At 49.9% G+C, this 21,180-nt stretch overlaps 1 protein-coding gene across 9 annotated transcripts in view; it reads right to left on the bottom strand.

The window, feature by feature from the left end:
- Positions 1-21,180, bottom strand: part of ZNF846 (zinc finger protein 846) — a 52,258-nt gene that overhangs the window by 24,143 nt on the left and 6,935 nt on the right. For 2 of the 9 annotated variants that reach the window (XM_017952180.3, XM_009193446.4), the window contains exons 1-2: positions 10,990-11,686; positions 9,416-9,828 (exon numbers count right to left, since the gene is read on the bottom strand). The gene's annotated coding sequence lies outside the window, so the exon portion shown is untranslated. Of the gene's footprint in view, positions 1-522; positions 953-1,648; positions 1,952-9,415; positions 9,829-10,148; positions 10,252-10,989; positions 11,687-21,180 lie in introns of those variants that run through there. The other 7 variants (XM_009193443.4, XM_009193439.4, XM_009193436.4 and 4 more) reach the window with 6 other exon arrangements.

Here is a 21,180-nt window from a genome sequence, read left to right as displayed (position 1 = left end):
GGTTCAAGCCATTCTCCTGCCTCAGCCTCCCGAAAGTAGCTGAGACTACAGGCGCCCCACCACCAGCTAATTCTTGGTATTTTAGTGATTTGTTTCACCACGCGGCCCGACCGATACCTCGTGATCCGTCCGCTTCAGCTCCTGATTACAGGCGGATATCATACCGCAGATCTGCCCCTGACCCTTCTCACCGAAGTCCGCCTAACCACTTCTTTCACGGGAGACCCTATCCCTATCTTTCACGGACTTCGTTCTCATCTTCGCCACTGGTTGCTGCCCTTAACCGTCACGAGCCTCTACCGCCTTCTCCTCACCGAGACCTCGCCCCATCTCCTCACCGAGATCTGCCCTGTCTCACTTCCCTGACTCTGCCCTATCTCCTCCCTGAGACCTGCTCCCCATTCTCACTCCGCTTCTGCCTTCACCTCACTGAAGTCCTCGCCCTATCGTCTCACCTAGACCTGCTCCATGGCCCTCCTCACCGAGACCTCTGCCCCTGCCCCTCCAGTGACTAAGCCGCACCTGAAGCCCCACCTGGTCGCAGAGGCTACTGCTGGGAAACCGTTGGGCCGGGTGGCAGCATGGGCAGGAAGCTGCCTGGGCCACGCGCACTTCTGATTCCCCTCTCAGAGTTGAGAAGGAGCTGAGGGCTCTGGACCCGGCCTCAGAGGCCTGAGGAGTTGGGAGGGGCGGCGACCGCGTCCTCCACGACTCTGGAGAGAAGTCCTAGTTTCCGCGCTGCCGAACGCGATTGGACCCTGCCCTCCGGTTTCACTGGGAACCTTGGGGGCGGAACCCGACGGAACGACGAATCGGGGGCTGGACCATGATAGAGAGAGTCGGTTGGGCGGGACCTCGAAATGCCTCTGTTCGCTTTGCTCTGCGTTTATGCAGCCATGTACGAGTATGCGCTGTTTCCGGGTGGTTTGTTATACAGCAGTATTCAACTGATGCATCCCTCTTCACTATTATTTTTATTTCTTAAAAAAATTTTAAAATAATTTATTTTATACCAAAAATAATAGTGAAGAGGGGTTTTTTTTAGGTCAGGATCTCCCTCTGTTGCCCAGGCTGGACTGAGTGGCGCAATCACGGCTCCCGCCCCCGTCTGTCCTTCACCGGGTGCCCCCACCCATCTCCCCCTCACTGAGACCCTCACCGCTGCCGCCTCCAACCCCTGGGCTAAAGCGACCGTCCGGCCTCAATTCCTCCAGTAGCTGGGACTACAGGCTCGTGACACCATAGCAGGCTAATTTTTTGTGGAGATAGCGGTTGCACTATATTGCCCAGGTTGGTCTTGAACTCCTGGGCTAAAGAGATTCTCCCGCCGGGCGCGGTGGCTCAAGCCTGTAATCCCAGCACTTTGGGAGGCCGAGACGGGCGGATCACGAGGTCAGGAGATCGAGACCATCCTGGCTAACACAGTGAAACCCCGTCTCTACTAAAAAAATACAAAAAAACTAGCCGGGCGATGTGGCGGGCGCCTGTAGTCCCAGCTACTCGGGAGGCTGAGGCAGGAGAATGGCGTGAACCCGGGAGGCGGAGCTTGCAGTGAGCTGAGATCCGGCCACTGCACTCCAGCCTGGGCGACAGAGGGAGACTCCGTCTCAAAAAAAAAAAAAAAAAAAAAAAAGAGAGATTCTCCCACCTGAACCTCCCAGTTTGTAATCAATCTTCAAAGTGTTGGGATTACAGACGTGAGCCACCGCTCCAGGCCTGGTTTTTCCACATGGATTATACTTCTCACCACGTTGGGTTGGTGCCTGTCAATTAAGGGATAACTAATCAACTGAAGACTTTATCATTCTTATTGCACTCATAGGGATTCTCCCCCATGGAAAGTCTGTCTTGACAGGAAAGCAAGTGCATTGCTACATTAGAAGCTGCTGCCATTTAGGTTGGGTATGGTGGCTCATGCCTATAATTCCAGCACATTTGGAGGCCAAAGTGGGCGGATCAGTTGTGGTCAGGAGTTGGAGACCAGCCTGGCCTACATGGTAAAACCGAATCTCTACTAAAAATGCAAAAATTGGCCGGGCGCGGTGGCTCACGCCTGTAATCCCAGCACTTTAGGAGGCCGAGGCGGGCGGATCACGAGGTCAGGAGATCGAGACCATCCTGGCTAACACGGTGAAACTCCGTCTCTACTAAAAATACAAAAAAAATTAGCCGGGTGTGGTGACGGGCGCCTGTAGTCCCAACTACTCAGGAGGCTGAGGCAGCCAGCTGAGGAGCCTGATCAATGAGCTGAGGGTCTGGAGGAGCAGCGGGATCAGCCGCCTGCTGAGCTTGGTCAGCGGGGCTGTGGCTGATCCCGCGCAGCCAGAGCGGGGGCGGCCCGAACGGGGGCGGCAGGTACAGGAGATTGTAGAATAACAGGAAACTGTCATACGTCGGGATCCCCATATTCCTTTGCCTGAGAAATGGCCTCATAAGAGGGGTGTCATTCTCAGGAATATATGTAACCTGCTGCTTATGTGTAGCAACAGCAGTTGTGACTGCACCAGAAGTAGAAAAAAAAATTGGAGTTTTGAATAGAGGAGAAGTTGAGAGCCTTCAAGCCAGGCTGAGGCCCAGCTGCTCAGGTCTTTCAGGGGCCTGAACTCCAGGCTGCTGCTGATCTGCAGGCTTCAGCTCTGTGGAGCCTCATGCATAGGAGGAAAGGCAGAATTGAGTGAGGAGATAGCGCTGAGGGCCTCATTACCGGGCCGAACAGATGAATAGTTGAGAGTGTCATTGTTTTAATTTAATGTAATTTAACTTAATTTAGGAGAGCTGGCACTAAAACATGAGGCCAAAGTACATAAGAGTGGCAGTCCTTTTTATTGCAATATGCATACACCGGATCTAGGTTCTCTGGTCCTCAGGTGTGGGGCCAGGGTCGCCAAGTTTGGGGTGATGTTCTCCGTCCACAAATGCGGGGCCGAATACGCTGCTCTCGCCAGTGGCATCTTTACGCATTGGTACTGAAGCGGGGAGGGCAGCGGGTGATAAGGCGTGATAGGGCGCCTCCATAGGCGTGGCCGTAAGTTTTGATTCCTTCGGATTGACATCACCTGGAGCATGCTCGGTTGATTCGCATCTTCCGCTGGCGGAAAGTTGGTGAGGAAGAACCCGGAAGCAACATGGATTATGCCTTCTTGTTCACCTTCCTCCATCTTGTTCTCCTTCACCCAAACAGTCCAACCTTCTATTGATTATAAGAATCTCTAGGGCTGTGGTCTGGGTCTGGCCAAGCTTCCTGGGTTGCTAAGGGGCCAGCTAGGGTCTGAGGTTGGCAGCTGAGTGTAGGGATGCAGGAGCATTTGGTTGAAGGTGACTCGGTGATCTCTTGGACCTTGGTTCGGGAAAATTTTATTAGAATGGGAGCAAGACATAACATAAGGCAGAGGATTAGTATGGGAATTAGGAATGGAAGCATCTGCTGTACTACAGGCAGCAGCCACTGGTGGTCTGGGGGTTACGGTTGGCCAAATTGTTGAAGCTAGGGAAACCCCATACCAAGGGAAGAAAACAGCCCGCACAAAGCATATGGAGCTGAGCTGGGAAGCTGTTCAGACAATTCTCCTTGCTATATAGGGTTGCTAGGCACTAAAGATACCGGAACTAAAGGACTGGGGTGATGGAGGTATGGTTAAGAGTTTAGATAGAGTTTGGTTACACCAAAAGTAGCCCAACAGGCTGTCTGGTCGAAAATTACATCTGGCAAGACCTTGTTCTTAATTTGTCTTTATCTTCTATCTCTTCTTTCTTCCATTCGAAACTTAATTTGTTCTTTCCATCTTTGTTCTTCCCGCATCTTTGTCTTTTGTTCTTCCACCTTGTCTTGTTCATTCTGTCTTCGTCTTCCATCTCTTGTCTCTACTCTGTTCTCTTTCATCTGTTCTTCCCGACTTTGTCTTTATCTCTTTCCATCTGTTCTTTCTGTCTCTCAGGATATCGCACTGAAGCGTTTCAACATTTACCATCCTATCCACCTTAATTCCACCTACTCTGCTCCGCTTCCTTTGTTCTCCCACTGGTACACCGCAATCCAACTTGATTATCGATCATGCATTTAACAACAGATTTAGTCTCTACCCATTCTCCATGCAACACCCCCATCCTCCCTGTTAAGAAAAACCCTGTGGAGCTTACAGATCAGTTCAAGACTTACGTGATCATTAATGAGGCAGTAATCCCAACACACCTGGGCAGTCCCTAACCCCTATACCCTTCTCTCACGCATACCTCCTGAGACCTCCTCCCACTTCACTGTCCTGATCTAAAAGATGCATTCTTTTCTATTCCTTTACATCCCGACACATACTTTATTTTGCTTTCACTTGGGAAGATCCCGAAACCCATGTTTCTACTCAACTCACTTGGACGGTTCTCCCCCAAGGTTTCCGAGACAGCCCCCACTTCTTTGGGCAGGCATTGGCCAAAGACCTAGTCCAGTGCCCATTCCACTCCAGCACCATTATCCAGTATGTTGATGATTTACTTCTATGCAGCCCCTCACATGACATTTCCTTACAGGATACTGCCACCCTACTTAACTTCTTAGGTAGGCTGGGCTATAGGATTACCAAACAAAAGGCCCAACTTTGCCTTCCCAAGGTTATATACCTAGGCATAGAACTTACCCCAGTGTCCAAATCGCTGACTACAGATAGATTAAGTCTCATTCAGAGTCTCACCCCCCCATCTAACGGAGACGAAATCCTATCTTTCTTAGGTCTTGTAGGATTCTTCCGACATTGGATCCCAAATTTTGGGGTCTTGGCCAAACCCCTCTACCAAGCTGCCAAGGAATCCCCAACAGGACCCCTATCAGACCCAAAATTAATAGCTACACACTTCACACGCCTTAAATCATGTCTCCTGTCCGCCCCCACTCTCTCCTTACCCAACCCCCTGTACCCATTCTACCTCTTCACTGATGAACGTCATAAGATAGCTACAGGTCTCCTGGCCCAGCCAATAGGCACAACCTTCAGACCAGTCGCTTATCTCTCCAAACAACTAGACACCACAGTACAGGGATGGCAGCCCTGCCTACGCGCTCTTGCCGCAGCGGCAGAACTAACCAAAGAAGCTTTAAAACTTACCTTAGGAGGCCCACTTACAGTCCATTCCACACATCGTCTTCAAGACTTAATCACCCACAAATGCATCAGTCATCTCACTCCTTCCCGCATACAGTTATTCCATGTCCTATTTTTAGAAAATCCTGACATTAAAATAGCCACCTGTTCTTCTCTCAATCCTGCTACTCTCCTGCCTACTCCAAATACATCACACACCCCAGAACATTCATGCCCAGAGATTATCCAGTTAGCTTCCTCCCAACCCATTCCCACTTACGGGATCAACTCCCTCCCAACCCACAACTGACATTCTTTGTGGACGGGAGTTCATTCACAGTTGACCCCCCATGAAACAGACCACGGCCTCTAAATTCTTATAATCAATAAGAGGTTGGACTGTTTGGGTGAGGGAGGGACAAGATGGAGGAAGGCATCAAGATGAGCAGTCCCCATTGTTTCCGGTTCTTTCATCACAGATTTTCCCTGCTGGGAAAAGAACCAAATCAACTGAACATGCGCAGAATGACGTCAAGCCGGGACAATCGGGGCTCATGCTTCACTCCTACATACACGCCCCAAACTCCCCTCCAGCTCCCAGGCATAAAGTCCACCGCCGGCAGGACGTATGCACCCCTTCGCCCCCATTTGTGGTCTGAGAACATCACCCTGAGAGTCAGCCACACTTCCCTGGCCCCTTCACACCTGAGGACCAGTGAACCTGTCTGAGAGTGTATGCATACTGCACAAAAGACTGCCACTTTCTTACTTACTTGGCCTCATGTTTAATTACTAGCTCTTAAATTAAGTTACATTACATTAAATTAAAACAGTCATGTGCGTCCATGTGAAGAGACCAAACAGGCTTTGTGTGCACAATAAAGCTTTTTAATCACCTGGGTGCAGGCGGGCTGAGTCCGAAAACAGAGTCAGCGAAGGTGGGGCTGTTTTATAGGATTTGGATAGGTAAAAGAGAATTACAATGAAAGGGGGCTGTTCTCTGGCGGGCAGGGGTGGGGGTCACAAGGTGCTCAGTGGGGGAGCTTTTGAGCCAGGATGAGCCAGGAAAAGGAATTTCACAAGGTAATGTCATCAATTAAGGCAGAAACAGGCCATTTTCACTTCTTTTGTGATGGAATGTCATCAATTAAGGCAGGGACAGGGCATTTTCACTTCTTTTGTGATTCTTCAGTTACTTCAGGCCATCTGGGCATATACGTGCAAGTCACAGGGGATGCGATGGCTTGGCTTGGGCTCAGAGGCCTGACAGAGAGTCCTACAGCAGGGCTGAGACAGTGCAGGAGGTTCCTGCCGCGACAGCTGTTTGTCAGCTGATTTTTTGGGTGGGGGGAAGAAGATCCTTCATAAGGTCCTCATAAAGCGATATTGTGGGCGCAGTAGGCGTGGTAGGCTGTGGTGTAGTTGTTGGTGCCAAAGGCATATCAGAGCGGAGGTCTGTTTCTAAAATGACGGCCTCAAGTTTCGTGGTGTCCTCTGGAGAGAGAGTACTGAGGACTTCCTCAACCTGTTCGGAGGAGAGGAAAGGTAGAGTACCCTTTTCATGCGCGTTCGTGTGAAGAGACCACCAAACAGGCTTTGTGTGAGCAGTAAAGCTTTTTAATCACGTTGCAGGCGGGCTGAGTATGACAAGAGAGTCATTGAGGGAGATAAGGGTGGGGCCTTTTGATAGGATTTGGGTGGGTAGTGGAAAATTAAAGTCAAAGGGGGTTGTTCTCTGGCAGGCAGGGGTGGGGGTCACAAGGCGCTCAGTGGGGGAGCTTTTGAGCCAGGATGAGCCAGGAGAAGGAATTTCACAAGGTACTGTCATCAGTTAAGGCAGGGACCAGCCATTTTCACTTCTTTTGTGGTGGAATGTCATCAGTTAAGGCAGGAACAGGCCATTTTCACTTTTTTTGTGATTCTTCAGTTACTTCAGGCCATCTAGATGTATACATGCAAGTCACAGGGGATACGATGGCTTACCTTGGGCTCAGAGGCCTGACAACCCTCCATTCCCTCCTCCCGTGGCTGCAAGGATTCTAAGATACAGCGAACTGAGAACCAAACTGTCCAAATGGCTGGTGGGATAACATGTCCCGCCCAACAGATTTTGAACTGTCGGCCCACCTCATCCCAATCTTTAAGTTCTAGAGTTCCTTCAGTTGGAACCCAAGGGCAAATGAAATCGACGACCTCAAAGAGTTCAATTAGCTTGTCAGAGGAAATTGAAATTCCTCCTTCTTTAAGAAGGATTCTTATGAAGTTTAAATAGGCCAAGTACTTTGTAGTGCCTTGTCCCATGGTGTCCCCGAGACACTCAGTGCCCAAGCTTATCACCAAGCTTAATGACCGCAATCCTCAGAAATCTGTCATGAAAGTCCAGAAAGTCCTCGCTGAGTACCGCGCTCAAAGCGCAACTTCACAGAGAGAGAAACCCACGTTGGAGCGCCTTTGTAGGTGTTCTCCCCGTGTGCGGAGCCCAGAGATAGTAAGAAATAAAGACACAAGACAAAGAGATAAAGAGAAAACAGCTGGACCCCGGGGGACCACTACTACCAAGAGGCGGAAACCGGTAGTGGTCCTGAATGGCTGGGCGCGCTGATATTTACTGTATACAAGACAAGGGGGCAGGGTAAGGAGGGTGAGTCCTCCAAGCGATTGATAAGGTCAAGCAAGTCACGTGATTATAGCACAGAGGGCCCCCCTGCCCTTACAGGTAGCCAAAGCAGAGAGGGAAGGCAGCCTACGTCAGCGTTTTCTTTTATGTACTTATCAGAAGGATCAAAGACTTCAAGACTTCCACTATTTCTTCTACCGCTATCTTCCAAGAACTTCAAAGAGGAACCAGGAGTACGACAGGAACATGAAAGTGGACAAGAAGCCTGACCATTGAAGCACAGAACCACAGGGAGGGGTTTAGGCCTCGGGATGACTGCGGGCAGGCCTGGATATTATCCAGCCTTCCACAAGAAGCTGGTGGAGCAGAGTGTTCCCTGACTCCTCCAAAGAAAGGAGACTCCTTTTCAAGGTCTGCTAAGTAACGGGTGCCTTCCCAGACACTGACGTTACCGCTTGACCAAGGAGCCCTCAAGCAGCCCTTATGCGGGCATAACAGAGGGCTCACCTCTTGCTTTCTCGGTCACTTCTCACAATGTCCCTTCAGCACCTGACCCTATACCCGCCAGTTATTTCTTGGTTATATTAGTAATACAACAAAGAGTAATATTAAAAGCTAATGATTAATAATGTTTATACTAATGATTGATAATGTCCATGATCATCTCTATATCTAATTTATAACTATTCTTATTCTAACTGGCCTGCTTTTGAGGCCAGTGCATCTGTCACCCGGGCTGCTTGGAGTGCGGTAAAGGCGATCTCGGCTCACTTTCCTATTTCATCTGGGACTACAGGCCACCGCCCGCGCCCGGCTAATTTTTTACATTTTAGTAGAGATGAGGGTTTCACGTGTTATGGGATGGTCGCCGATCTCCTGACCTGCGTGATCATCCCGTCTCGGCCTCCCAAAGTGCTGGGATTACAGGCGTGAGCCACCGCGCCCGGCCTCTATCTTCTTTATTATGCTGAAACAGTTTGTGCCTTCAGTCTCTTGCCTCAGCACCTGGGTAATCTTCCGCCCACAGTCTCCCGCATCACCGACTCCCGGTCCTCCTATCCTCCTACGGGGAGTCCCTACCTCCATCTCCACCCTCACGGAGAGTCCACCTTGGTCTCCGCCTTCATTGAATCCCCCTCCCTATTACGACACCAGCCCCATCTACGCTCACAGAGACCCGCCCCTTACCCCGGCTCCCTGTCGCAGGACCCGGTCCTCCGCCTCCTTCCATCCTTCCCGGGGCCACCCCGTCTCCCCCCGGGGTCCATATCCCCCCCTCCATTCCACCCCCCGTCCATCGAGTCCACTGCGTCTCCCTGAGTCCACCCCTTCCACCCTTCCTTCCACCACGGGGAGTCCCCACCCCTCCCTCCCACCGGGTCCCCGCCCACGTCTCTTTTGTCCCCTCCGTCCATTCCGTCCCGCCCCTATCCTCCCGACCCCGTCCACCCCCCCCCCCCCCTCCTTCCTTCCATCCATCTCCACCCTCCACCCTTCCGCCCCTGTTCCACCCTTCAGACCCACCCTGTTGTCCCCCGTCCAATCTCCCATCCCTTCCCCCTCCACCAGACCCCTGTCCGTCCATCCGGTCCCAGTCCTGTCACTTGCCCCTCACCCAGGTCCCGCCTCTTCTCTCCCTCTGGAGTCCCCGCCCCCCATCTCTCCCCTCACCGAGTCCCCGCCCCGGTCTCCCTCCCTCCAGGTGGTGAAGCGGCCCCGGAAGCCCCACCTGGTAGCAGACGAAGGTGCAGGGAAAACCAGCGGGTCAGCGACGGTTACTGTGAAGGAGGCGCCGCTCTGCCCACGCGCACTTCTGATTCCCCTCTCCGGGCTCGCAAGCGGCTGAGGGCTCTGGACCCGGTCTCCGAGGCCTGAGGCAGTGGGAGGGGCGGAGGTCGCGTCCTCCACGATCCTGGGGAGAGGTCCCAGTTTCCGCACAGCCGACAGCGATTGGACCCCGTCCTTCTGGCTTCACTGGGGACCGCGGGGCGCAACCCGGCGCGGGCACGGGACCACGATGGAGGGAGTCGATTGGGCGGGACCTCGAAATGCCTCTGCTCGCTTTCCTCTGCATTTATGGGGCTTGTACGAGGATGCGCTGTTTCTGGGTGGTTTGTTATACGGCCGTAGATAACTTGTTACCTGCCGACAACAGCAGTAAAATAACTAGAAATAAATACAACAACAAAGTATGCAATATCTCTTCGGAGAAATGTGTAAAATACTATTGAAAGAGGTCAAAGATAACCTAGATCAATGGATAGATCTTCCTTGTTGATGGATTAGAAGTTTCAATGTAAAGACTTGAATTATTCTTACTTAATATAGAAAGTTAACAAGTTTTCTGTCAAAATAACATGTTTTGATGAAGAACCTGATCTATTTATAATAAAATGTATGTATATGGAAGTGCAAAAGGCCAGTAAAACCCAAAACACTCCTGAAGAACTGTTGGCACTTACCCTACAGACATTAAGAAATAGACAGGGCCGGGCGCGGTGACTCACGCCTGTAATTCCAGCACTTTGGGAGCCCGAGGTGGGCGGATCACGAGGTCAGGAGATCGAGACCATCCTTGCTGACACGGTGAAACCCCGTCTCTACTAAAAATACAAAAAATTAGCCAGGCGTGGTAGCGGGAGCCTGTAGTCCCAGCTACTCAGGAGACCGAGGCAGGAGAAAGGCCTGAACCTGGGAGGCGGAGCTTGCAGTGGGCCGAGATTGGGCTATTGCACTCCAGCCTGGGGGACACAGCAAGACTCTGTCTCCAAAAAAAAAAAAAAAAAAGAATTCATAACACAATGACTGTGTTAACAATATTGCTGAAGTTCACCCTAAGTTTTTCTGGTAATTGGGGTGGCCATTTGTGTTAGCTAATTGCCTTTATCCAAATGAAAAATAAAAATTCTTCTATCTTTTTGGCAAGCAGGCAGTTTTAGCTTAGAAGCAGGTGCCTAAGGAGATAGAAGTGTGCTATTGATGCAGGTAAGTGCCATGATTGGGGATTCACCCAGGAAAGAATTCAACTGGTGATGTTACACAAGGATCTTCCATTGACTCAGAGTTGCTTTTTCCAGAGTACAGCCAAAACCTAGGCAGTGTGCCTAGAATCAGCATTTTGTACTGTTGGCTAGCTATATTTATACTCACTTTTAATTACATGCAAATTAAGGGGTATGCCATGCAGAACTTTCTAGAAAGGAGGCTGTAACTTCCAGGTCGTTGTTATGGAAGTGAATGGTAACTTTCATGTTGTTGCCATGGTACTTATAAACTGTCATGGCTCTAGTAGGAGTGTCTTACCCTAATGAGTAAGGAGAGCAACTAGAGATGGCTTTTGGTGCCATCTGCTGGTTCCAGGTGGTTTCTTCACTTTATCCTGTAGGGATCAGGAAATGAAGCAAGTCCTGCCCAGTCTCCTACCTCACTGTGGTCGAGTTGTATGTTGTGTGTGTCCTCCCCGCACGTCACCACCCTGCAAAGCCAAATGCGTAAATCTTAACCCTGGAGGTGATGATATTACGATGTGAGGCCTTAGGGAGGTGATTAGATCATGAGGGCGGGACCTTCGTTAATGGATTTACTAGCCAGCTTATCCAAGTCGCCTTATTTTGTTATTGTTGTCCTGTTTTGTTTTGTTTTGTTTTAGTCTTGTAGCAGCCGAAGCCATGGTTTTTAGTTTCTGTCTCTAGTGATAAGTGGAAAAGAGGGATGAGGAAGGGGCTTTACTGGCCCAACCAGAAACAAAAACTAACAACCCATAACTGTATTCTTGAACACCCCTGTATGGGATTGGCTGTGGAGACATTCTCAACCCTTATATCACGTGATTATGAGGTATGAGGTAGGAAATGTCTTTGTGTTTAAGGACAGACTGTTCTGAATGTCCTCGTTGATTCCTACTGAAGACGTTAAAGTCTAGAGTCTGTGGGAAAAGGAAGACGCTTAATTGAATGTCTTTCTTTTTTCTTTTCTTTTCCTTTTTTTTTTTTTTTTTTTTGAGACGGAATCTGGCTCTGTTGCCCAGGCTGGAGTGCGGTGGCGCGATCTCGGCTCACTGCAACCTCCACCTCCGGGTTCAAGTGATTCTCCTGCTTCAGCCTCCCAAGTAGCTGGGATTACAGGAGCATGCCACCACACCTGGCTAATTTTTTATTTTTAATAGAGATGGAGTTTCACCATGTTGGCCAGGCTGGTCTCAAACTCCTGACCTCATGTGATCTGCCCGCCTCAGCCTCCCAAAGTGCTGGGATTACAGGCATGAGCCACCAGGCACGGCCTGAATGCCTTTTTTTTTTTTTTGAGACAAGAGTCTGGCTCTATCACCCAGGCTGGAGTGTGGTGGTGCGATATCCGCTCACTGCAACCCCGGCCTCCCAGGTTCAAGCGATTCTCCTGCATCAGCCTCCCAAGTAGTTGGGACTACATGCGCTGGCCACCACGCCTATTCTTTTTTTTTTTTTTTTTTTTGAGACAGAATCTCGCTCTGCCCAGGCTGGAGTGCAAGTGGCGCGATCTCAGCTCACTGCAAGCTCCGCCTCCCGGGTTCATGCCGTTCTCGTGCCTCAGCCTCCCAAGTAGCTGGGACTACAGGCACCTGCCACCATACCCGGCTAATTTTTTGTATTTTTTAGTAGAGACGGGGTTTCACCGTGTTAGCCAGGATGGTCTTGATCTCCTGAACTCGTGATCCACCCACCTCGGCCTCCCAAAGTGCGGAGATTAGAGGCGTGAGCCACCGTGCCTGGCGTCTTTTGTATTTTTTTTAGTAGAGATGGGGTTTCACTGTGTTAGCCAGGATGGTCTCGATCTGCTGACCTCGTGATCCGCCCACCTCAGCCTTCCAAAGTGCTGGGATTACAGGGGTGAGCCACTGCGCCCGGCCTACAGGCGCCCGCCACCTCGCCCGGCTAAGTTTTTGTATTTTTAGTAGAGACGGGGTTTCACTGTGTTAGCCAGGATGGTCTCGATCTGACCTCGTGATCCGCCCGTCTCGGCCTCCCAAAGTGCTGGGATTACAGGCTTGAGCCACCGCGCCCGGCCGTCTTTTGTATTTTTTTTAGTAGAGATGGGGTTTCACTGTGTTAGCCAGGATGGTCTCGATCTGCTGACCTCGTGATCCGCCCACCTCAGCCTTCCAAAGTGCTGGGATTACAGGGGTGAGCCACTGCGCCCGGCCGAATGTCTTTCTTAAGAGCCCTGGGTGCTAGGCTTGAAAACGCCTTTGCAAAAATTATAGCTGAGAAAATGATTACAGGGAAAGAGATCTGACCAAACCAACTCCAACTTGCTTCTAACCTCCACACTGTCCTTGTTCATTCCTGGATGTAGACCAAACTAACTTTGGGATGAACTTAGTTTATAGTTTAACTCTGAAACAAAAACAATAACAATGCTTTCCCAAAACAAACCTCCTTTTCCCTGGAGACTGGACTGCCTTTGCAGGACTAACACATTAGTCACAGGTAAGAAATTATGGTTTAGGAGTCATGCAGCTGGAGGGTGCAGTATTCTGGACCTCCCCGAATTGCTCCTGGGGATAAAATCACTATTGCAAAATTTAAAATCAGTGCTTGAGATATTTTGCAGACCCTGTGTTTCGATGCACAAGTTGAGGCCGCCTAGATGGATAAACCAGCTCATCTAGTCTTGTGGTTCCCACCCAGGAACTGACTCAGAGCAACAGGACAGCTTCCACTCCCTATGATTTCATCTTAGACTCTGCCAATCAGCACTTCCCACTTTCAGACTCCCTACCCACCAAATTATTCTCAAAAACCACTATCCCAGGCCAGGTGTGGTGGATCACGCCTGTAATTCCAATACATTGGGAGGCCAAGGAAGGTAGATCACCTGAGGTCAGGTGTTCAAGACCAGCCTGTCCAACATGGTGAAACCCCATCTCTACTAAAAAAGTACAAAAATTAGCCGGGTGTGGTGGTGGCCACCTGTAATCCCAGCTAATTGGGAGGCTGAGGCAGGATAATCACTTGAACCCAGGAGGCAGAGGTTGCTGTGAGCCAAGATCGCGCCATTGCACTCCAGCTTGGGTGACAGGAGCGAAACTCTGTCTCAAAACAAACAAACAAACAAACCCCCTGATCCCAGAGTTTTCAGGGAGACTGATCTGAATAATGGTAAAACTTTGGTCTCCTGTACGGCTAGCTGGTTCTGCATCAATGAAACTTTCTCTGTTGCAATTTCCCGTATTGACAAATCAGCTCTAGGCAGTTAGGTGGTTACAAGCTTGGTAACTCATGCCTATAATCCCAGCACTTTGGGAGCCCATGGCAGGAGGATTGGTTGAGGCTGGAGTTAGAGACAAGCTTGAGCAACATAGTGACATCCCATCTCTACAAAAAGAAGAAGAAGAAGAAAAGAAAAAAAGCTGCATGTGGTGGTGGGCGCCTGTAGTCCCAGCTACTCAGGAGGCTGAGGTGGAAGAATCACTTGAGTCCGGGAGTTCCAGGCTGCAGTGAGCTATCACTGTGCCCATTGCACACCAGTCTAGGTGATAGAGTGAGACTGTCTCTAAAAAAAAAAAAGAAAAAGAAAAAAAGAAAGAAAATCCATCAGCAGATAGCTCTTGGATCTACCTTCACTTTAGCCTCAGACCACACCACAATTCCTCTGTTCTCCCCTGCTACCAACTTTCCAAACCACTTTCTTCTCCTTGGGATTATTGCCTTAACTTTCCAGTTATGCTCCCTGATTCTCCCTTTGATTCCCAAGAGTCGTACAAATGACAGACAGATATTCTTAAAATATACATCAGATAATTATTGCTGCAGTAGCTCAGACCCTTCCATGACTTTGTGTTGCACTCATAGTAAAAGCCAAAATGTTTAGTTGTTCTCATGGCCCCGTATGAGCCACTGCGCCCGGCCAATTTTTTGTATTTTTAGTAGAAGCGGGTTTCACCATGTTGGTCAGGCTGGTCTTGAACTCCTGACCTCAGGTGATCCACCCGCTTTGACATCCCAAAATGCTGGGATTATGGGCATGAGCCACCGCACCCAGGCTATTTCTTTTTTTAATTTTAATTCTTCATAGAGACAGGGTCTCCCTATGTTGCTGAGGCTGGGCTAGAACCCCTGGACTCAAAGAATCCTGCCTCAACCTCCCAAAGTGCCAGGATTACAGGTGTGAGTGACTGCGCCCAGCCTACATTTGTGATTTAAATCAGAGCACGTTCCTCATCTCTCAGAACTCCTCAATAACCATCGGTTGGAAAAAAAAGCAAAAAAAACTAAATGTATTTATATATAATCTCTAGGAGTTAACCTCACCAAAAGATACAGCCGATTTAAGAAGAAAATTTTAAACTCTCTTCAAGGGCCTATAGAAGAAACGGGATGAATGGAAGCGTGATTCACTCTGTGGACTGGCAGATACCTCTGGAAATCTGATGGTTTTTTTTTTTTTTTTTTTGAGACGGAGTCTTGCTCTGTCACCGAGGCTGGAGTGCAGTGGCCGGATCTCAGCTCACTGCAAGCTCCGCCTCCCGGGTTCACGCCATTCTCCTGCCTCAGCCTCCCGAGTAGCTGGGACTACAGGCGCCCGCCACCTCGCCCGGCTAGCTTTTTTGTATTTTTTTAGTAGAGACAGGATTTCACCGTGTTAGCCAGGATGGTCTCGATCTCCTGACCTCGTGATCCGCCCGTCTCGGCCTCCCAAAGTGCTGGGATTACAGGCTTGAGCCACCGCGCCCGGCCTGAAATCTGATGTTTTATTATAATAAGTTCTCGGGAAGGCAGAGACTTTTATTTGGGACATACAGAGGCTTGGCCAACCAGAATGAAGGACCCACCCAAGTCCCGCCCCCAAGCCTGAGCCCTTTCCTTTGCTCCGCCCACTCTGCCTGAAGTCTCCTCAACAGGACCCACTGGGTGATCACAGTCTCCCAGCCCCGCCTTCTAGGGCTGGTCTTCATGCGAGGCCACGCCCCTAGGTCTGTCTGATTAACATTTTACAACCTATTCTCTCTGAAGTGTAGTACCTGAAGGCTTCCTCTGGAAATAAGAACTTGGGTCTCCCGCCTGGCCAACATGGTGAAACCCCGTCTCTACTAAAAATACAAAAATTAGCCGGGTGTGGTGGCACACGCCTGTAATCCTAGCTACTCAGGAGGCTGAGGTAGGAGAATTGCTTGAACCCCAGAGGCTGAGGTTGCAGTGAGCTGAGGTTGTACCACCGCACTCCAGCCTGGGCGACAGAGCGAGACTGCATCTCCGGAAAAGAAAAAAAAATACAAAAATTAGCCAGGCATGGCGGCTCACGCCTGTAATCCCAGCACTTTGTGAGGCCGAGGCGGGTGGATCATCTGAGGTCGGGAGTTCCAGACCAGCCTGACCAACGTGGAGAAACCTCATCTCTACTAAAAATACAAAATTAGTTGGTGTGGTGGCGCACACCTGTAATCCTAGCTACTCAGGAGGTTGAGGCAGGAGAATTGCTTGAACCAGGAGATGGAGGTTGTGGTGAGCCGAGATCCCAGCATTGCACTTCAGCCTGGGCAATAAGAACGAAACTCCGTCTCAAAAGAAAAAAAAAAAAAAATTAGCTGGGCGTGGTGGCTGGCGCCTGTAATCCCAGCTATTCAGTAGGCTGAGGCAGGAGAATCGCTTGAACCCGGGAGGCGGAGGTTGCAGTGGCCGAGACGGTGCCATTGCACTCCAGGCTGGGCAACAAGAGCGAGACTTCATCTCAAGAAAGAAAAAAAGAAAAAAAAAAGAACGTGGATCTCCATAACCTTAAAGCCTCCTCTCAAAAACAAAGAAAAAAAAAAGTTTTAATCTCCCTAAAAACTGGAAGCCCCACCCCTACCTACTCCACCCCAGCCCCCGGTTTGAGCTATCCTGCCATTCTAGACCAAACCAATGTATTTATTTTCCTTCTTTTTTCTTTGAGATGGAGTCTCACTCTGTCACCCAGCCTGGGTGCCATCTCCACTCACTGCAACCTCCACCTCCCTGGTTCAAGCGATTCTCCTGCCTCAGCCTCCTGAGTAGCTGGGATTACAGGCTTCTGCCACCACACCCAGCTAATTTTTTATTTTTAGTAGAGACGGTGTTTCACCATCTTGGTCAGGCTGGTTTCGAACTCCTGGCCTCATGTGATCCGCCCAGCTTGGCCTCCCAAAGTGCTGGGATTACAGGTGTGAGCCACTGCGCCCGGCCAATGTATTTCTTAAATGTATTTGATTGAAGTCTGATGTCTCCCTAAAATGTATAAAACCAACTGCACCCCAATCACCTTGGGCACATGTTCTCCGGATCTCCTGAGGGCTCTATCACGGGCCATGGTCACTCATATTTGGCTCAGAATGAATCTCTTCAAATATTTCACAGAGTTTGTTGCTTTTCATCGACATTGCTTAGGCTGACATCGAATTCCTGAGCTCAAGCTGAAATTGCTGGAGGCCTTCTTCCTGCCCACTGCATAAAGAATATGGTGTGGTAGTAAAGGAAGAGTTTAGTGGACATGAGGCCGGCCATGCCACGTGGGAGTCGGAGTTCCTACTCAAATCATCTCAAAACTCCTAGGTTAGGGGTTTTCCAAAGACAGTTTGGGGGAAGGGGTGGGGATGGCCGGGTAACAGGTGCTTGCTGCTGATTGGTTGGGGCAGAGATGAAATCATAGGGGGTCAAAGCCGTCCTACAGACTGAATCGATTTTGGGTGGGGCCATAGGAGCAGGGTTGGCGGGTCCGTGTGGAGTGTTAGGTGTCAGACATGCAATAAAACCCGAACGGGTATCTCAAAAGGCCAATCTGGGGTTCAGCAATAGTGATGTTATTTGCAGGAGTAATTGGGGAAGTTGCATATTTCATAACCTCTGGAATAGTGGCTGACATTTATGTCTGCATCTCAGCAGGAGTCAGGCTCCTCTCCTTCCCACAGCCTGATGGTCCCCCATTAGTTTTACCAAAGTGGTTGAGTTTTGGGCAAAGCTTATTATCATTTAAACTATAGCCTAAATATTTCTTAAAGTTACCTCAGCCCAATAGCCCAGGAAATATTAAGGGAAAAGGAAGATGGGGGGGTGGGTTGGCTCAGATCTCTTTCACTGTCATAATTTCCTGATATATATATTTTTGAGACAGGGTCTCACTCTGTTACCCAGGCTAGAGTGCAGAGGTGCAATCAGTTCACTGCAGCTTCAACCTCCCCAGACTCAAGTGACCCGCCTATTCTAGAGTTCATTCAGCCTCACAAAATGTTGGAATTACAGGCGTGAGCCACCTCGATTGTCCTGATATTTTTGCAAAGGCAATGGTCAACGAAGAGTCGAACTCTGTAAAACATTTGAAGATATTGATTTTGAGCCAAATAAGAGTGACCATGACCATGGCCCACGACACAGCCCTCAGGATGTCCTGAGAACATGTGACAAGGGTGGTTAGGGTGCAGCTTGGTTTTATACATTTTAGGGAGACAGGAGACATCAACCAAATACATTTAATAAATACATTGGCTTGGTCCAGAAAAGCAGGACAACTCAAAGCGGGAAGCTTCCACGCTATAGGTAAATTTAAACTTTTCTTTCTTTTTTTTTTTTTTTTTTTTTTGAGATGGAGTTTCACTCTTGTTGCCCAGGCTGGAGTGCAATGGCCTGATCTCGGTTCACAGCAACCTCTGCCCTCCCAGGTTCAAGCCATTCTCCTGCCTCAGCCTCTGGAGTAGCTGGGATTACAGACATGTGCCACCACACCCGGCTAATTTTGTATTTTTAGTAGAGATGGGGTTTCTCCATGTTGGTCAGGCTGGTCTCAAACTGCCGACCTCAGGTGATCCGCCTGCTTCAGCCTCCCAAAGTGCTGGAATTACAGGCGTGAGTCACCACGCCCAGCCAATTTAAACATTTTCTAGTTGACAATTGGTTGAGTTTGTCTAAATACCTGGGATCAATGGAAAGGAATGTCTGTGGCCAGGCATGGTGGCTCATGCCTGTAATCCCAGCATTTTGGGAGGCCGAGGCAGGCGGATAACCTGAAGTCAGGAGTTCGAGACCAGCCTGGCCGACATGGTGAAACCCTGTTTCTAATAAAAATACAAAAATTAGGCAGACGTGGTGGCACCCGCCTGTAGTCCCAGCTACTTGGGAGGCTAAGGCAGAAGAATCGCTTGAACCTGGGAGGCAGAGGTTGCAGTGAGCCGAGATCATGACACTGCACTCCAGCCTGGGTGACAGAGCAATACTTCATCTAAAAAAAAAAAAAAAAAAGGGCCAGGAGTGGTGGCTCACGTCTGTAATCCCAACACTTTGGAAGGCCGAGGTGGGCAGATCACCAGGTCAAGAGATCGAGACCATCTGGCCAACATGGTGAAACCTCGCCTCTACTAAAAATACAAAAATTAGCTGGACACGGTGGCGGCTGCCTATAGTCCCAGCTACTCAGGAGGCAGAAACAGGAGAATCGTTTGAATCTGGGAGGTGGAGGCTCCAGTGAGCCAAGATCGTGCCACTGCACTCTAGCCTGAGCAACAGAGTGAGATCCTATCTCAAAAAAAAAAAAAAGGCTGGGTGGGCACGGTGGCTCACGTCTGTAATCCCAGCACTTTGGGAGGCTGAGGTGGGCACATCACGAGGTCAGGAGATCAAGACCATCCTGGCTAACACAGTGAAACCCTGTCTCTACTAAAAATACAAAAAATTAGCCGGGTGTGGTGGCGGGCGCCTGTAGTCCCAGCTACATGGGAGGCTGAGGCAGGAGAATGGCATGAACCCAGGAGGCAGAGCTTGCAGTGAGCCGAGATGGCACCACTGCACTCCCGCCTGGGCGACACAGCGAGATTTCTTTTCAAAAAAAAGAAAAAAGAAAGGAATGTCTCAGTTGTGATGATAAGAGGTAGGGGAGACCAAAATTTTACTATGCAGATGAAGCTTTTAGCTAGCACGCTTCCGAGAAATACATTGTAAAATGTTTCTTATCAGACTTTTTTTTTTGAGACGGAGTCTTGCGCTGTGTCACCCAGGCTGGAGTGCAGTGGCGCGAGCTCGGCTCACTGCAAGCTCCGCCTCCCAGGTTCACGCCATTCTCCTGCCTCAGCCTCCGAGTAGCTGGGACTACAGGCGCCCGCCACCACGCCCGGCTAGTTTTTTGTATTTTTAGTAGAGACGGGGTTTCACCATGTTAGCCAGGATGGTCTCGATCTCCTGACCTCGTGATCCACCCGCCTCGGCCTCCCAAAGTGCTGGGATTACAGGCTTGAGCCACCGCGCCCGGCCTCTTATCAGACTTAAAGTCTGTGTTGATGTTAATCCCGGAGAGGTATGATGAGACATGTTCGACCCCCACTTCCCACTATGGCCTGAAACAGTCTCCCAGGTTAATTTTTTTTTTTTTTTTTTTGGACAGAGTTTCGTTCTTGTTGCCCAGGCTGGAGATCTCGGCTCACTGCAACTTCTACCTCCCAGGTTCAAGTGATTCTTCTGCCTCAGCCTCCCGAGTAGCTGGGATTACAGGCATGTGCCACCACGCCCGGCTAATTTTGTATTTTTAGTAGAGAAGGAGTCTCTCTATGTTGGTCAGGCTGGTCTTGAACTCCCGACCTCAGGTGATCTGCCCGCCTCAGCCTCCCAAAGTGCTGGGATTACAGGCATGAGTCACTGCGCCCGGCCTTTGGGTCTTTTTAAATTTTTAATTAGAGACAGAGTCTCGCTCTGTCGCCCAGGCTGGAGTGCAGTGGCGCTACCTTGGCTAACTTCAAGCTCCACTTCCTGGGTTCATGCCATTCTCCTGCCTCAGCCTCCCAAGTAGCTGGGACTACAGGCGCCTGCCACCATGTCCGGCTAATTTTTTGTATTTTTGCATTTTTTTTACAAAAAAGAGGCCGTGCCCGGCCTCTCAGGTTAAATTTTAAGAGCCCTAGCTGAGGAGGAAGTTCATTCAGATGGCTTAGGGGGGCCTTAGAATTTTATGTCTAAGGCTGGGCACAGTGGCTCACATCTGTAATCCCAGCACTTTGGGAAGCCGAGGCCAGCGGATCACTTGAGGTCAGGAGTTTGAGACTAGCCTGGCAAACATGGCGAAACCCCATCTCTACTAAAAACACAAAAATCTGATGGCGGGCTGTAATCCCAACTACTCAGGAGGCTGAGACAAGAGAATCCCTTGAATCTGTGAGGCAGGTTATTACATATGTGAGCCACTATGGCTGACCAATATGCATTCTTTTTGACATCAGAAGTTAATTTTTTTTTTTTGAGACGGAGTCTCGCTCTGTCGCCCAGGCTGGGGTACAGTGGCCGGATCTCAGCTCACTGCAAGCTCCGCCTCCCGGGTTTACGCCATTCTCCTGCCTCAGCCTCCCGAGTAGCTGGGACTACAGGCGTCCGCCACCTCGCCCGGCTAGTTTTTTTTTGTATTTTTTTTAGTAGAGACGGGGTTTCACCGTGTTAGCCAGGATGGTCTCGATCTCCTGACCTTGTGATACGCCCGTCTCGGCCTCCCAAAGTGCTGGGATTACAGGCGTGAGCCACCGCGCCCGGC

Source organism: Papio anubis, chromosome 20, assembly GCF_008728515.1.
Source record: "Papio anubis isolate 15944 chromosome 20, Panubis1.0, whole genome shotgun sequence".
NCBI lineage: Eukaryota > Metazoa > Chordata > Mammalia > Primates > Cercopithecidae > Papio > Papio anubis.
Note: the sequence above shows the minus strand (reverse complement) of the source record. Positions and strands in the feature narration are given on the sequence as shown.